At 41.3% G+C, this 19,148-nt stretch overlaps 1 pseudogene; it reads right to left on the bottom strand.

Moving 5' to 3' along the window:
• Nucleotides 1-17,355: 17,355 nt before the first annotated feature.
• On the bottom strand, nucleotides 17,356-18,767 carry LOC118025893 (annotated as a pseudogene).
• Between the last annotated feature and the right edge of the window lie 381 nt (nucleotides 18,768-19,148).

Here is a 19,148-nt window from a genome sequence, read left to right as displayed (position 1 = left end):
AGAGTCACATGCTCCACTGAACCAGCCAGGCACCCCAAGAAACCCACTCTAATTATAAATTTCATAAGGGAATTTTTTTAATGACCAAGTTGGGTTTATACAAGAATGATTTAATAGAAAATCCAGGGGTGCCTGTGTGGCTCAGTTGTTTGTGTCTGACTCTTGATTTTGACTCTAGTCACAATCTTGAGGGCATGGGATTGAGCCCCACCCCAGCTCCACACTCAGCAGGGAGTCTGCTTGAGATTCCTTCCCTTTCTCTCCCTCCCCCCTCTGTCCCTCTCCTCGAGCACACTCTCTCTCAAATAAATAAATAAAATCTTTTAAAAAAAAAGAATGACATCTGACTTGTCCTCAGAAATCATGTAAGGAAAAAGAAAGTGGAATGAAATATTTAAAGTGTTGAAAGAGAAAATCACCAATCTAGAATTCTGTATAATGCAAAATTATCCTCAAAAGCAGAGATTTCAGGGGGGCCTGGGTGGCTCAGTCATTAAGTGTCTGCTTTCAGCTCAGGTCATGAACCCAGGGTCCTAGGATCAAGCCCCACATCGGGCTTCCTGCTCCGTGGGAAGCCTACTTCTCCCTCTCCCACTCCCCCTGCTTGTGTTACCTCTCTCACTGTGTCTCTCTCTGTCAAATAAATAAATAAAATCTTTTTTAAAAAAAGCAGAGATTGCAGTTATGCAAGATGAATAAGTTCTAGAGATCCGATTTCCACATTATGTCTATAATTAACAATAGAGTACTGTACACCTAAAAATCTATTAAGAGAGTAAGTGTCATGTTAAGTGTTCTTACCACAATAAATTTTTTTAATAGGCAAGAAGAGCATGTTTGTAGAAAAGTAAAATGAGTTCATGCTTGACCATGGGAAAAAAAAAAAAAACTCCAGGTGGTGACTCAAGTCCACAAATAATAAATAATAAGAAGGCTAATATAAGAAATTTTTAAATAAATACTTTCTTTTTTTCTTCTCCAGTTTCCTTAAAATACATACAATTATATGTAAAGTGATCATTGTAACAATGTATTATTGGATTTATAATACATTGCATTATATAAATGCAATCTGTATAACAATACCACAAAAAGGGGTAGTAAATGGACCTATATAGGAATAAAGTTTCAATATTTCACTAGAAAAAATAAATAAATCAAAATGGCACAGGGGAAGAGTTAAGATGGCGGAGGAATAGGGGACCCTAATTTTGTCTGGTCCCTGGAATTCAGCTAGATAGTTATCAGATTATTCTGAACACCTGTAAAATCAATGGGAGGTCTGAGAAAATAATTGCTGCAATTCTACAAATAGAAAAGCAACCACTTTTTGGAAGGTAAGAGGTGCAGAGACATGAACCTGGGGTGATACATGGGAAGATACGGTGGAGGGGAAGGAGCTTGCTTAAGGAGGCTACCACAAAGTATTATAAGCAGCAGAACACAGAATCAGAACTTTAGAAGTCTGCTACAGTGGGAGACATCCCTGGCTTAAAGACACTCAGGTGGTGAAGCGGAGCAGAATCCCAGATGGGACAGCATGGTCTTAGGATCCCCAGGGTCACAAGAAGAACAGGGATGCCCAAGTGTGGCAGAGTTCCCAGGCATCAGAGTGGGGAAGCAGGCTAAAAACAGCAACTAGAGGCACCGACTTTCTGTTCAGTGCTGCCATAAACTGTAAACCACTGCATGGTCACGTGACTGCTCTCTGGGCCTGGGGCCCAGCAAAAGGCAGAAGAGGGGCAAGGCCCCTCTCACTCCCCTGGGATGAATGGCACAGTTCTGCACCACAGGAATCTGTAAAGTTTGGAGACTCAAATCGGGGTTGTGTGCCTGAGATAAAAACGCTTGGTCACAGGCTGGGTGAACACAAAGTGCAGACAGAAACCAAGGAGACAAGAGTGACTGACTGCTTTTCTCTGAGGATTCACTGAAAAGCAGGGGGTGCTCACTTTCAGCTCCAGGGCTAGAGATGGGGTGCTGCCATTTTTATCCCACCCATCAGTGCTGAAAGCCTTCAGGGAGCAGAACAGTGCCACATAATGCAACCTGAAGCCACTTACACTGAACCTGGCCCCCTGGCAAGGGAGGCACATTTCCACAAGGGCAAGGACACCTGAGATTCATTGCAACAGGCCCTTCCCCCAGAAGACCAGAAGGAGCCACCGACTAGCACTAAGTTCGCCAATCATGGAGAACGGCAAAACTTCAGCTCTTGGGGAAAACAGTATATAGCATTCATGGGGTTTTTTTTATTATTCTTTAGTCTCTCAGGTTCTTTTTTTCAACTATTTTCTTATTTTTTCAATTCTTTTTAAATTTTTATTTATATATATACATTATATATATTTTTTATCTTTGGTCTTCTTTCATTGTATTTTACTTTATTTTTGTGTATATATAAGTTTTTCTTTCTTTCCTATTTTGGGATCTAGTTCCTTTTAACAAACAGACCAAAATACACCTAGGATCTGGTTTTGTTCTGTTTTACTTATTGTTTGATTTATTTCTTATTTTGTTTTGTTTCTGTTTTCTTCTGGTTTGTTTTGTTTGTTCTTTTCTGGTGTTGTTGCTATTTCTGTATTTACTTTCTCTTTTTTCTATTCTTTCCTGGACATAATGACAAGAAGGAGAAACTCACCACAAAAGAAAGAACAGGAGGCTGTACTCACTGCTAGGGATTTAATCAATATGGATATAAGTAAGATGTCAGAACTAGAATTCAAAACAATGATTATAAAGATATTAGTTGGGCTTGAAAAAGCATAGAAGAATCCCTTATTGGAGAAATAAAAGAACTAAAGTCTAATCGGGCCAAAATTAAAAATGCTATTGCTGAGATGCAGTCAAAAATGGAGGCTCTAACAGCTAGGATAAATGAGGCAGGAGAGAGAATCAGTGATACAGAAGACAAAATGATGGAAAATAATGAAGCTGAAAAAAGAAAAACAACTACTGGATCACAAAGGGAGACTTCAAGAAATCAGCAATACCATAAAGCAAAATAATATCCAAATAATAGAGGTCCTGGAAGATGAAGGGTGGGGGGTAGAAGGTTTATTTGAACAAATTATATCTGAGAACTCCCCAAATCTGGGGGAGAAACAGGCATTTAAGTCCAGGAGGCACAGAGAAGCCCCCTCAAAATCAATAAAAATACATCAACACCTCAACATATAATAGTGAAGCTTTCAAATTTCAGAGATTAAGAGAAAATCCTGAAAGTGCTGGAACAAGAGGTCCTTAACCTATAAGGGTAGAAACATAAGTCTGGCAGAAGACCTGTCCACAGAGACCTGGCAGGTCAGAAAGGCCTGGCATGATATATTCAATGTGCTAAATGGGAAAAACATGCAGCCAAGAATACTTTATCCAGCAAGGTTGTCATTCAGAATAGAAGGAGAGATAAACAGTTTCCAGGACAAACAAAAACTAAAGAAATTCGTGAACACTAAATCAGCTCTGCAAGAAATATTAAAGGAGATTCTTTGAGTGAAGAGAGAGCCCAAAAGTAACAAAGACCAGAAAGTAACAGAGACAATCTACAGAAACAGCGACTTTACAGGTAATACAATGGCCCTAAATTCATATCCTTCAATAATTACTCTGAATGTAAATGGACTAAATGATCTAATCAAAAGACAAGGGGTATCAGATTGGATTAAAAAAAAAGACCCATTGATATTCTGTCTACAAAAGACTCAATTTATATGCAAAGACACCTCCAGATTGAAAGTGAGGGGATGGAGAAAAATTTATCATGCTACCGGACATCAAAAGAAAGCTGGAGTAGCAATCCTTATATCAGACAAACTAGATTTTAAACTAAAGACCATAATAAGAGATGAAGAAGGACGCTATATCATTTTAAAAAAAAAAGTACACAAAGATCTAACAATAGTAAATATTTGTGCCCCTAACTTGAGAGCAGCCAAATATATAAACCAATTAATAGTAAAATTATATTAAATTAAACACATTGATAATATTACAATAATAGTAGGGGACTTTAACACCCCACTCACAGTAATGGACAGATCATCTAAGCAGAAGATCAACAAGGAACTAAGGGCTTTGAATGACACACTGGACCACATGGACTGAACAGATATAGAGCATTTCATCCTAAAACAACAGAATAAACATTCTTCTCAAATGCACATGGAACAGTCTCCAGAATAAATCACATACTGGTTCACAAATCAGGTCTCAACTGGTACCAAAAGATTGAGATTATGCCATGCATATTTTCAGACCACAATGCTTTAAAACTTGAACTCTATCACAAGAGAAAATTTGGAAGGAACACAAATACATGGAGGAAAAAGAGCATTCTACTAAGGGGTGAATCAGTCAAACAGGAAATTAAAGAAGAAATTTAAAAATACATGGAAGCAAATGAAAATGAAAACATGACAGTTCAAAACCTCTGGAATGCAGCAAAGGCAGTCCTAAGAGGGATGTATATAGCAATAGAGGCCTTCCTCAAGAAGCAAGAAAAGTCTCAAATACACAACCTAACCTTACACCTAGAAGAGCTGGAAAAAGAACATCAAATAAAGCCTAAAACCAGCAGAAGAAGGGAAATAATTAATATCAGAGCAGAAATCAGTAGAACAGATCAATGAAACTAGGAGCTGATTCTTTGAAAGAATTAATAAGATCGATAAAGCCTTAGCCAGACTTATCAAAAAGAAAAGAGAAAGGACCCAAATAAATAAAATCATAAATGAAAAAGGAGAGATCACAACCAACACTGAAGAAATATAAGAGAATATTATGAGCAATTATATGCCAAAAAATTAGGCAATCTGGAAGAATGGATTCATTCCTAGTAACATAAACTCCCAGAACTGAAACAGGAAGAAATAGAAAACCTGAACAGACCCATAACCAGCAAAGAAATTGAAGCTGTAATCAAAAATCTCCCAACAAACAAGAGTCCAGGGCCAGATGGCCTCCCAGCAGAATTCTACCAAAGATTTTAAAGAAGAATTAATACCTGTTCTGAAGCTGTTTCAAAAAATAAAAATGGAAGGAAAACTTCCAAACTCATTCTATGAGGCCAGCATTACCTTCATCCCAAACCCAGAAAAAAACCCCACCAAAAAGGAGAATTACAGACCAATATCCCTGATAAACATGTATGCAAAAATTCTCACCAGGATATTAGCCAATAGGATCCAACAGTACATTTAAAGGATTATTCACCATGACTGTGGGATTTCTTCCTGTGCTGCAAGGATGGTTCAACATCTGCAAATCAATCATTGTGATATACTACACTAATAAAAGAAGGGACATAAACCATGTATATAGTAATAGAGGCCTTCCTCAAGAAGCAAGAAAAGTCTCAAATAGCAATAGATGCAGAAAAAGCATTTGACAAAATACAGCATCCTTTTTTGATTAAAATTTTTCACAGTGTAGGGATAGAGGGAACATAACTCAGTATCATAAAAGCCACATATGAAAAACGCACAGCAAATATCATCCTCAATGGGGGAAAACTGAGTGCTTTTCCCCTAAGGTCAGGAACAAGACAGGGATGCCCACTCTCACCACTGTTGTTCAACATAGTACTGGAAGTCCTAGCCTCAGCAATCAGACAACAAAAAGAAATAAAAGGCATCCAAACTGTCAGAGAAGTCAAACTTTCACTTTTCACATATGACATGATACTCTATGCAGAAAACCCTTAAGACTCCACCCAAAAATTGCTGGAATACAGGAATTCAGCAAAGTCACAGGATATATAATCAATGCACAGAAGTCCATTGCATTTCTATACACTAACAATGAGGCAGAAGAAAGAGAAATCAAGGAATCAATCCCATTTACAATTGCACCCCAAACCATAAGATACCTAGGAATAAACCTAACCAAAGAAGTAAGGGATCTGTACTCTGAAAACTATAGAACCCTTGTGAAAGAAATTGAGGATGACACAAAGAATGGAAAAACATTCCATGCTCATGGCTTTGAAGAAGAAATATTGTTAAAATGTCTGTGCTATGCAAAGCAATCTACAGTAGTCAATGCAATCCCTATCGAAATACCATCAACATTTTTCACAGAGCTGGAACAAACAATCCTAAAATTTGTAGGGAACCAGAAAAGACCCTGAATAGCCAAAGGAATGTTGAAAAAGAAAACCAAAGCTGGAGGCATCACAATTCTGGACTTCAAGCTCTATTACAAAGGACAGTATGGCACTGGCACAAAAACAGACACATAGATCAATGGAACAGAATAGAGAGCCCAGAAATTGACCCTCAACTCTATGGTCAACTAATCTTCGACAAAGCAGGAAAGAATGTCCAATGGAAAAAAGACAGTCTCTTCAACAAATTGTGTTGGGAAAATTGGACAATCACGCACAGGAGAATGAAACTGGACTACTTTCTTTCACCAAACACAAAAATAAATTCAAAATGGATGAGAGACCTAAATTGAGACAGGAATCCTTCAAAATCCTAGAAGAGAACACAGGCAGCAACTTCTTTGACCTCAGCCACAGCAACTTGCTAGACACATCTTCAAAGGCAAGAGAAACAAAAGCAAAAATGAACTATTGGGACTTCATCAAGATAAAAAGCTTTTGCACAGCAAAAGAAGCAGTCAACAAAACTAAAAGGCAACCTATGGAATGGGAGAAGATATTTGCAAATGACTCATCAGATAAAGGGCATTATCCAAAATCCATAAAGAACTTATCCAACAACAAACACCCACCAAAAAATCCAGTCAAGAAATGGGCAGAAGACATGAATAGACATTTCTGCAAAGAAGACATCCAAATGGCCAACAGACACATGAAAAAGTGCTCAACATCACTCAACATCAGGGAAATACAAATCAAAATGTCAATGAGATACCATCTCACACCTGTTAGAATAGCTAAAATTAACAAGTCAGGAAACGACAGACGTTGGTGAGGATGTGGAGAAAGGGGAACCCTCCTACACTGTTGGTGGGAATGCAAGCTGGTACAGCCACTCTGGAAAACAGTATGGAGGTTCCTCAAAAAGTTAAAAATAGAGCTACCCTATAACCCAGCAATTGCATTACTAGGTATTTATCCAAAGGATACAAATATAGTGGTTCAAAGGGGCACCTGCACCCCAATGTTTATAGCAATGTCCACAATAGCCAAACTATGGAAAGAGCCCAGATGTCCATTGACAGGTGAATGGATAAAGAATAGGTGGTATATATGTACAATGGAATACTACTCAGCCATCAAAAGGAATGAAACCTTACCATTTGTAACAATGTGGATAGAACTAGAGGGTATTATGCTAAGCGAAATAAGTCAATCAGAGAAAGACAAATACCATATGAATTTACTCATATGTGGAATTTAAGAAACAAAATAGATGAACATAGGGGAAAGGAAGGAAAAATAAAATAAGACAAAAACAGAGAGGGAGACAAACCATAAGAGACTCTTAACTATAGGAAACAGAGTATTGCTGGAAGGGAGGCAGCAGGGGGATAGGGTAACTGGGTGATGGACATTAAGGAGGACACTTGATGGAATGAACACTGGGTGTTATATGCAAGTGATGAATCACTAAATTCTACCTCTGAAAATAATAATACAGTATATGTTAATTAAATTAAATTTAAATTTAAAAAGTTTTTTAAAGATGGTACATTAAGGGGCGCCTGGGTGGCTCAGTCGGTTGAACATCTGCCTTCGGCTCGGGTCATGATCCCGGAGTCCTGGAATCGAGCCCCGCATCAGGCTCCCTGCTCGGCGGGAAGCCTGCTTCTCCCTCTCGCACTCCCCCTGCTTGTGTTCCCTCTCTCGCTGTGTCTCTCTCTGTCAAATAAATAAATAAATAATAAAATCTTAAAAAAAAATAAATAAAAATAAATAAAAAATAAAAATAAAAGATGGTACATTAAGATAAAATAAATAAAATCTCCATTTGGTTCTCATTTTTACTACCTAAAAAAAGGTAAAAGAAAAATACTTTCTCAGACACACAAAACTTGAGGGAATTTGTTACAGTAAACCTACCTTTCAAGAAATGTTAAAAGTTCTTCAGTGAGAAGGAAAATGATATAGGTCAGAAACTCAGAGCTATATAAGGAGAGGTAGAAAATGACTAAGGGAAAGTATAATAAAACTTTTCTTTTTCTTTCTCTTAATTGATCAACAGATAACAGTTTGTTCACAATGAATAAGAGTAACAATGTATTTGATTATACACACATACACACATATATATACTTACATATAAGGAAATGAATGACAGTAATGATACAAGGGACAGGAGGGAGGAATTTAGAATATTAATTAGTATTATGTACTTGCACTACCCATGAAACAGTATAGTGATATTTGAAAATGGACTTGGATTAGTCATGAATGTATATTACAAACTTTAGGGCAACCACTAAAAAATGTTTTAAAAGAAGTATAATTGATATGCTAAATAAAGGAGAGAAAATGGAATCATATGAAATGCTCAAATACAACCACCAAAGGTAGAAAAAGCGTGGAAGACCAAAATAGGAACAGAACAAGGGCAAGAAAGAGATAACAGTAACAGATAAGGTAGCTATTAATTCAACTACATCAATAATCACTTTAAATGTCAAAAGTCTAAATACACAAATTAAAAGACAGAGTTTGTCAGAGTGGATCAAAAAGCAAATATAAAGCTACCAATAGACTAAAATTAAAGGGGAAAGATATACTATGCAAACACTAGTCAAGAGAAAGCAGGAGTAGCTCTCTTAGTTTCAGACAGAGCCAACTTCAGAACAAGGGAAAATCCCATGGAAAAAGAAAGATATTACATAATGATACTCCAAGAAGACATAACAATTCTTAATGTGTATACACCTAAAAACAGAGCATCAAAATATGTGAGATGACCAAAATGATGGCATAGGAGACCCCAGCCTCTCTCCTCCCACAGAGATCAACGATTCGACAGTTGTCCATGAACAAAAACAGTTCTGGAAATGCTCTGGAGTCCACTTAAGAAACTTCAGCAACACAGAGGGGGAAAAAAGTCTAACAACAACTGCACAAAAAGAGGAGTACACAGATTAGTTTTGCCAGCATCATCCTGTTTCTCAAGCCAGCATTGCTCTGTGCCAAGAGGGAAATCAGCTAGAAAGAATTCCCCTTGCCAGGTAAGGGTGTGAGTGACTGACCAACTTCCCTCTGCTTTTCAGGTCACCACACAAAGTCTTGCTTTAGTTTTGCCCCACCCAGACCAGCAAAGCAGAGACGTATAGAGACATAGGGGTAGCTAGGAACAAGGTAGAAAAGCATAGACTACCATAATAGCCACACAGCAGGGGTGATCATGGTTCACAGTGACCTGCTTTGCAGACAAACCCAGCAGATCTGGCCACTGACAAAACCAAAAGCAAGCATAGCCAACTCAACCCTCCCCCCCCACACAGATTTCACCAAATTTTCTCCCAACAGGTGTTCCCATTCACTAGCACCAGCAGCCTGAATTTCTCTCTGCTCTCTCCCACCTCCAATCCCTCCTGGAGTGTGGAAACCAGGCCTCTGTGGCCACACTAGTGCAAGATGCCAACCTAGTTTCCCACAGCTGACCCCCATCACTATGAGTGCACTGGAGACTAGCCCCTTAAGTTGTGTACTTGCACACCATTGGCCTGATGCCCCTCAGTGGCCTCCACGGCCACCCCTGGAGTAAGACCAGGCAGCCAAGGGAGAGCACACCAACAGCCAGGGCCTCCGAAGCTGCCAATGAGCCCGTGGTTGGCCCCAGCCCTTGCTGGCTGACCTGGCCCTCACCACTACCTGTGTGTCTGCAACCAGCCCCTGCCACAATACAGGTGCCTGCAGTTGGCTCTGGCGTGCAGACTGCTGGCTCTGGCCTCCACCACTACCCACGCCGGTCCCTAGCCACCAGATTTGGCGGCACCACTGAGGACACCAACAGCTCTTGTAGCCACTATAGAGTCCCCCAGTCCTTGCCAAGGACCACACGACTGATGCTATGAACTCCAGTGGAGGGAGCTGAAGAGACATCACACTCCCGTCATGTCACCAAATGTGTCACCACATGCTCCCACACTTAACCCCCTGGGCCACTAGACCTGGGATCACAGCGTGCTCCAGCATGCCCCCACCCACAGGTGAAAGACTTCCCTTGCTGAAATCAGCCCATAACGTCTGGAAGAGGTGACTGCTTCTTCAAATGTGCAGATGCATCTGGAACACTATGGGGATCATGAAGAATCAGTGAAACATGACATCACCAAAGGAATACAGTAAACCCCAGGAACTGCCCCCCCAAAAAATGGAGATCCAAGAATTTTCTGACAATGAATTCAAAAGAATTCTTATAAAAATGTTCAGAGAGCTACAAGAGAACACAGATAAATAATTTAACAACATCAGAAAACAATACAAGAACAAAATGAGAAGTTCATCAAAGAGAAGATATTTTTTTCAAAAAGAACTAAACAAATTTTGGAGTGTTCTGTTACTGATTTCTAGTTTAATTCCACTGTGGTCTGAGAGCAGACATTACGTGATTTCTATTCTTTTAAATTTGTTAAGTTGTGTTTTATGACCCAGAATATGATCTATCTTGGCAAATGTTCCTTGTGAGTTTGACAAGAATGTGTAATCTGCTCTTGTTGGATGAAGTAGTCTGTAGATGACAATTATATCCAGTTGATTGGTGGTGCTGTTGAGTTCAACTATATCCTGCCTGCTGCATCTGTCCATTTCTGATAGAGAGATGTTGAAGTCTAAACTATAACTGTGGATTCATCGATTTCTCATTGCAGTTCAATCAGATTTTGCCTCACAAATTTTGGGTTTTTACACTCCCCCCCCCCAGTTTTATTGAGAAAAAATTGACATATAATATTGCATAAGGTTAAGGTGTATAATGTGTTGATTTGATATAGTTTTATTATTGCAAAATGTTTACCACCATAGCATTAGCTAACATCTCCATCATGTCACATAATTACCATTTCTTCTTTTGTGGCAAAAACATTTAAGATCTATTCTCTTAGCATGTTTCAATTACATAATACAATATTAGCTATAATCACCATGCTTAATATTAGATCCCCAGAATTTATTGTTCTCATAACTGGAAGTTTTTACCCCTTGACCAACAGATATACACTTTAAGTATCTTACAATTTTGTTAATTATACCTCAATAAAGCTGAAAAAATTCAACAATAAAAACAACCTAATTTAAAAAATGGACAAAAGACCCGAGCAGACACCTTACTAAAGATATAAATGGTCAGTAAGCATATGAAAACATGCTCGGCATCATATGTCATCAGGGAATTCCAAATTAAAACAACTATGAGAAATCACAACACACTTATTAGAATGGCCAAAGCCAACACACTGACAATACTAGATGCTGACAAAAATTTGGAGTAATGGGAACTCTCGTTCACTGCTGGTGGAGATGCAAAATGGTACAGCCAAACTGGAAGACCAGTTAGACATACTGTCACCATAAGATCCAGCAATTATACTCTTCAGTATGTATCCAAATGAACTGAAAACTTATGTCCACACAAAAATCTGCACACTGACATTTATAGCAGCTTTATTCATATCTGCCAAAACCTGGAATCAGTCAAGATGTTCTTTAGTAGGTGAATGGATAAACTGTGGTACATCCTGAAAATGGAATATTTTCAACACTAAAAAGAAAGGAGCTATCAAGTCATAAAAAGACATGGAGGAGGGCACCTGGGTGGCTCAGTTGGTTAAGCGACTGCCTTCGGCTCAGGTCATGATCCTGGAGTCCCGGGATCAAGTCCCGCATCGGGCTCCCTGCTCGGCAGGGAGTCTGCTTCTCCCTCTGACCCTCCTCCCTCTCATGCTCTCTGTCTCTCATTCTCTCTCTCTCAAATAAATAAATAAAATCTTTAAAAAAAAAGACATGGAGGAAACTAATATGCATATTACTAAGTGAAAGAAGCCAATCTGAAAAAAGCTCCATACTGTACTATTCCAACTGTATGACATTTTAGAAAAGGGAAAACTATGGAGACAGTAAAAAAAAATCTGATTGCCAGGAATTAGGGAGTAGAGAGGGATAAGTAGGCAGAGGACAAGAAGTTTTTAGGACAATGGAACTGTTATGTATGATACTATAATGGTGGATACATGTTATTCCACATATGTCAAAACCTATAGAATGTACAACACCACGGAGTGAATCCTAAAGTAAACTATGGAATTTGGGTGATAATCATGTGTCAATGTCAGTTCATCAGTTTCAGCAAATAACCACCATGGTGCAAGATGTCATTGTGAGAGACATGGTGAGAGCCATTGTGCATGTGTATGGACAGGGGGTATAGGGGAACTCTCTTTATGTTTGATTTTTAGCATGTGAACCTAAAACCACTCTAAAAAAATCATTTATTAATTTTTTAAATGGGAAGGGACTTGAATAGACATTTCTCCAAAGAAGATATACAAGCAGCCAACAATATGAAAAAGATCCTCAACATCACTGATCATCAGGGAAATGCAAGTCAAAACCTCACACCTGCTAGAATGGTTACTATCAAAAAGAAAAAACATACAATAACGAGGGTTGGCAAGGGTATGGAGAAACTGGAACCCTTGTGCACTGTTGGCAGGAATATAAAATGGTGCAGCTGCTACGGAAAACAGTATGGAGCATCCTCAAAATATAAAAACACAATTATACCATGATCCAGCAACCCAAATTCTGGGGATATATATCCAAAATAGTTGAAAATGGGATCTTGAAGGGATATTTGCACACTCATGTTCATTGCAAAATTATTCACAATAATCAAGAGGTGGACTTCTACCTCTAAATGTCCATCAGTGGGTGAATAGATAAAGAAAATGTTTTACACATACAATTGAATATTAATCAGCACTTTAAAAAGAAGGAAATCCTGTCATATGCTATAATATGGGTAAACTTTGAGGTTGTTACGGTAAATGAAATAAAACGGTCTCAAAAAGATAAATACTGAATTGTTCCGCTTATATAAGGTATCAAACTCTTAGAAATAAAAAACTGAATGGTGGTTGCTAAGGTCCAGGCAGAGGAAAGGAGTTGTTTAATGGCTATAGAGTTTCACTTTTGCAAGATGAAAAAGTTCTAGAGATCTGTTGCCCAACGGGGTGCAAATAGTTAACACTACTGTACCATAAACTTAAAAATGGCTAACATGGCAAATTTTGTGTTTTTCTTTTACTGCAACAAACAAACAAACAAAAAAACATTCTAGCTAGAATAACTAGGCAAGACAAAGAACTAAAAGCCATCCAAATTGGAAAGAGAGAAGTGAAATTATCTCTATTTACAGAATCCGAAGGAATCTTGTCTGACAACTGTTTCTCCATGTGGGCTACTGTGGGATGGTGGTGGCTTTGGAAGAGTGGGATGAGTGGGCGCAGTGGTGCTGGGAGCCCCTTCCTGTGTGACCCTCTCCACCTTCCCTTTCCCCATCCAAAAAGAGTTAAAGAGGAGGCCAGAGTCTGTGGAAATGGCCTAACTACATACTCTATTAGAAAACCAAGAAAGGATGTTTCTAGAAAGAAGTAAAAACTTAAGAGAAAAATAAGTGGAGAAAAGTGCAAAATAACGCTTGTACTTTAGTGTTTTTTAAAATAAAAGACAGTACAACACCCAGGCTGGTAAAATCTCATTCCTTTGTCCCACCACTTCTCCAAAACATAGCCTCCTTTCTCTTAGAAGCCAAAAAGTTCCTCTCCAAGACCAGAGGGTTGCTTCTTCTTGGTCCACTCCTCTCTGAAGTTCCATTCTGAACCAGAGACCTCTAGGGGGCTAAGTGGATGGAGGGGGGGAATACTGCCCCACCTTGGCCGGTGCCGTGGCTGTCCTGTCACTGCTAATGAGCTAGGTGGTAAGAGAATGGTGCTTGAGGCCCACTTCCCCGGAGGAGATTAATTTTGCAGGGTTACCATGGAGACCACAGCAGTGGTGATGAGAAAATGGGCAAGGGGAGAGGAGGTGTGACCTCTCAGGGCCTCCCTTCCTCCCCTGCACAAGGGTTGAATGTCTCCAGGCCTGCCTGTCCAAGAAACTTTTAAGTCCCTTCCTTCCCAGATGCCCCATTTGCTTGGTTGGGTAGGGCGGCTCTGGGGAAAATCCTGGCGAGGCCTCCCTCAATCACCTGGCAGTAGTAGGGGACAATGGGTATCTTCTCCACTCCACCAGAGTAAGGCATGAGTCAAAAGGGGGATGGAGGGATGCCTGGGTGGCTCAGTCGGTTAAGCGTCTGCCTTCAGCTCAGGTCATGATCCCGGGGTTCTGGGATCGAGTCCCGCATCAGGCTCCCTGCTCCACGGGGAGCCTGCTTCTCCCTCTCTCTCTGTCTCTCTGTCTCTCATGAATAAATACATACAATCTTTAATTTAAAAGGGGGGGGGTGGAAAGAGATCTTCTATTTTGGTGGGAGGCAACATTTCGAATTGAGGTCATAGAAAATCCAGAGTCTAAGGCCTCTAGGTGAACAGACAGAACAGATACATCCCTACTCAGGACTTCACAGGTTGGCAGTACTCCACACCTGCCTTTCCTTCTACCCTGCCAAGGGGAGGGGCTCCATATTCCTCAGTGATTCCCTCCCCCTGGTCTCCCCACTCGGGTCAGGCTAGACCTCCCATTAGGAGGTTTAGTTACATCTGTCATAAAGGTTCAGTGTCCTCTAGGGAGTGGCCAGCTGACCAGAATCACCCCCTGCAAGCACTGGAAAATCACAGGTTTAGGTTAGTCAGCATGAACTTTGGAAACCTGAAGAGTCTGGTGGAGTTAAACCAAGCCATTATCCCCCACCTTATGGCTGACAGCGAAGAGTCAATGTACGGGACAGAGGCCCATTCAAAGTCCAGTAAACAGCAGGGGAAAAAAGAGAGCCCTCTCTCATGAACCCGGTCCAGGCTTTGGGAGGGGTGGGAATAGGGTATGCAATTCTTGATGGAGTCTTTCCTTAGGGGGAATGGTACCCCAGTATCCACGTGGCAGGTCCCAGTTGGATGACTGCTCAAGATCCAAAGAATGGGCAGAAAGAAGAGTGAAGTGGGAAAGGTTTACAATACTGGCTTAGCTGTAGAAATGTGAGTTCGAGGTTTGGGGACAGTGGTGACACAGCAGGTCCTCATGACTACCATCCCCATCAGGCCCTTTGTCTTATGAAGAGCCACCGCTTCTTCCATCCCCAGCCAACTGTCCTGTCCCGGGGAATAGGAGACATCCCCCAAGGTCCAAAGCCGCAAGTTTTTCCCTAGCTGAAATATGTTTGTTTCTTTGCTGTCTCTCTTCATTGTCCCAAGTTTGGCATTGGAAGTGGTCTCCGTGGTGGCATGCCATCAGGAAAGAGTGATAGGGCTGTGTTCACAGAGAAAAAGGCTCCTTTGTCAGTGTCCAAGCCTCCAGCCTCAGAGGACAGCCAGAAGCTGCCAATTTGTTGAGGAAGTCAGTGGAGAATGGGATTTTTCTTGGTTCAGAATCTGGCTGCCAAATGATAGCATCCCTGAGACCTCCATTCCCTGGTTGTCCTGGGCCTTTCTTCCATCCTTCACCCCCAGGGAGAAAATGTGGACTAGCCAGAGTGGATGAAGAGCTTGAAAGACTCTTTGGCTTCAGTCCTTCATTGCAAGATGAAGGTGGCCATCTAAGCATGTGGTCCTGTCCCTGCCAAAGCATAGCCAGTCTCTACTGATCCTCGTTCTTATCCAGCTTCTAAAGTCTAGAACCCACCCAAAGGTACTCACCTTCCCTGGCTCTATGGCCTGGGTTAAACTCATTTCTCTCTTGTAACCCGTTCCCTCTTTTTCCTCTCTCCTTCCTCTTAAATCCCAGAAGGCTTATAGGGTGGGAACCCAAGGATCTTTCTCTTGGCTTTGTCCCCCTTTCTGTTGCTTTGCTCCAAAGCTAGAATAGGGCAGTCAACCCTGTTTTTCCAGCCCTCTGTCCCTTCACTCCATTTACTCTGACCTGAACAGTCAATTTTACTGTTTCCCCGTATTTAAACCTTTTAACCTCCATCTACCTCTTTGCCATCTCTCATTTTTGTCTCTCTCCTGCTCTGCCAGTGTGAGGACTGAGAGAGGCTTTCAAAATGCAAGTTCTGTCCAGATGAAATGGAAAAGCGGGACCAGTGGGTCAAACTCGGACCTGTTTGGCTCCTTTGGTGTGGTGCTCAGAGGTGGTTACTTCTGGAAGGTCTGAAGGCTAAAATGGGTCGTATTGGGGAGCACTGTGAGTGTACCATTGAGTTCTCTTATCTACCTGTCTTGATGGTAATATGCACATGGGAAATCATTTAAAAATCCAATGCTGGCCCACAAAGAATTGAGTTTGTTGCTCATGGGAGGCAGGCAAAACTGGTATGATGTGTTATACTAGAAGAATATGGGGTTTTCTTTCCCCAAAATGAGGAAGCTCCTTAAGGTCCCCATAGGAACGACTTTTTTTTTAAAGATTTTATTTATTTATTTGAGAGAGAGAGAGAGAGCACATGAGAGGGGGGAGGGTCAGAGGGAGAAGCAGGCTCCCCGCCGAGCAGGGAGCCCGATGCGGGACTCGATCCAGGGACTCCAGGATCATGACCTGAGCTGAAGGCAGTCGCTTAACCAACTGAGCCACCCAGGCACCCCAGGAACGACTTTTTTTTTTTAAAGATTTTATTTATATTTATTTGACAGAGAGAGAGAGTACAAGCAGGGGGAGCTGTAGAGGGAGAGGGAGAAGCAGGCTCTCTGCTGAGTAGGGAGCCTGATGAGGGACTCCATCCCAGGAGCCTGAGATCATGACCTGAGCCGAAGGCAGGCACTTAACCAACTGAGCCACCCAGGCACACAACCCCCTTTTTTAAAAAAAAAGATTTTATTTATTTGACAGAGAGAGAAGAACTACTGTGAAAAGTTAATGCAAACCTTTGAAAGAAAGAAAGGAATGAGGAAAATAGATTTATACGCCTATATATGACTACTGGAACTTTGTAGATAAGTACAATTTTTTTCAGCCTATCTTTCTTGACAGAGGCTGCACTAGTTGTGAATTGAGTGCAATGAGGCTTGGCTGAAGACACATGTTTCAGCACTTATTTTTAGGTACCATGGAAAAACAAGTCTCTCCATTATTAGAGTATGTATTAATCTCTAAGAGTCTGTACAGGGAGTGAAATATGCATACATATTTAATATTTATATATCTGCTCAGGAAAACCTATCTAATATCACTGGGTTATCAATTTTTTGAGAGGAATGAAATACATGTGAGTTTTCATAAATTTGCAGGGAGAGAGACTCTGCAGGGTGAGAGAAGAGGAAGGACAGGGTTCAAGCCATTCAAATTGCTGGCAGGAGAAGGAGACAGAGCCAGGAGAGGCCCTGACACCTTTCGTCTTCTCCTTTCTCCCCCTGTTGACCATTCCAAACTGGGAAAATTCCAGATGTATCACTGAATGCCACATCTTGGGCCACACCTTCTAGTGCCCAAACGTCTCCCCAGCTCCGGCAAGGGCTGGCCAGAAAGATGAATCCAGCCATGTTCCGGGTGATCTTTCCTTCCCACCCATACATTCTTCTTTTCCTTTTTCTAACAATCTTTTCCTCCTCCTACACATGTGGTTTCCTCCCTTCTCTTTCTCTTGTTCCTCTTCTCTTCCCTTCCCTGTTTGTTCACTTGCCTCAAAAAGAAAACCATTTAAAAGGGGGCAAGGGGTTTTCTTAGCTCTTTGCATCACCATTTTTGCCATTTTTCAAAGTTGAGACCATGCTAGAGATTCTAAGGTCCTCAGTTTCCTCAAATATATATATTTACCCTTAAATAAGATTAAACGAGTGGCTTCCCCAGGTGGAGGGAGACATTTGCTGGAGTTAAGACTGGGGGTGGAATGGGGCAAGAGAAGGATGAGGAAGGGATTCATCACTCAAAGTTGCTGCTATCAAAGATGTGACACTGAGGGGCACCTGGGTGGCTCACTTAGTTAAGCATCTGACTCTTGGTTTCAGCTCAGATCATGATCTCAAGGTCCTGGGATCAAGCCCCATGTCATGCTCTGTGCTCAGTGGGGAGTCTGCATGTGCATTCTCTCTCTCCCTCTGCCTCTACCCCTCTTCCCCCTCTGCTCATGTGCACTCTCTCTCTTTAATTAATTAATTAATCTAAAAAAAAAGATGTGACACTGAAAGTCCCCATCGACAAATTCCATGCCTGGCATCTTCATCCTGTCCTCATCCACACACCAGCAGGTGCCACATTTGTGGCCAAGGGAAGGCTTGTACTGCTTTCTTTTATAGAATCCTTTGTGGTCACAGCTGGATGGGTACACAGTCCTGGGCACCATCTGCAGGAAAGCATCCATATGTCCGCAGCAGGGGCCCTGCTCAGGTTCCTGTCTCATCTCAGGTGCAGAGATGAGCAAGGGGAGGAGGGTGGGCAGTGTTCTGAGCTCCCCACACAAACTTAAACTGGGTCAGCTTCTTTTGCCAGTCTTTCTTCACTGCCTAGGCCTTCAGCTCAGAGATGCAGGTGTGTTTGGGCCAGTAGATCTTGGGGAAGTAGGTCTCCTCCACCGTCTCAGAGGGGGTTGGTTCCTAATGCTCATGGGCATCTCTCTCAATCTTGGCTTGCTCTCTGCGACTCTTTTCATTGAAGCAAATTTATAACCCTATGGCCTTGCAGCAGGGCATGCAGAGGCTTCTCCTGTCCTGCCTGTGAGGCAGCGCAGCCCCCGAGGGCAGCACTCGGTATACATGATGGCAGGGGGCTGGGGAAAGGCGTGGGAGGGCACGTGGAGGAGGCTTATTGATTGCGGGGGGATATGGGAGGCGTTGGTTAAGGGCACAAAGTTTCAGTTATGCAAGATGAATGAGTTCTGGAAATCTAATGTACAGCATAGTAACTATACTTAATAATCCTGGATTGCAGACAGCATGGTTGGACCTAGAGGGCATTACGCTATGATTTCATTATATGTGGAATCTAAAAAACAAAACAAATGAACAAAAAAACCCGGAAACAAACTCATAAATACAGAGAACTGGTGGTTGCCAGAGGGGGGGGGGGGGGGGAAATAGGTGAAATTGGTGAAGAAGATTAAGAGGTACAAAGTTTCCATAGAATAAGTAAGTCATGG

This window comes from Mirounga leonina, unplaced genomic scaffold (genome assembly GCF_011800145.1).
Source record: "Mirounga leonina isolate KUSES-001 unplaced genomic scaffold, KU_Mleo_1.0 Mir_204, whole genome shotgun sequence".
Taxonomy (NCBI): domain Eukaryota; kingdom Metazoa; phylum Chordata; class Mammalia; order Carnivora; family Phocidae; genus Mirounga; species Mirounga leonina.
This window is presented reverse-complemented; position numbering and strand designations above follow the sequence as displayed.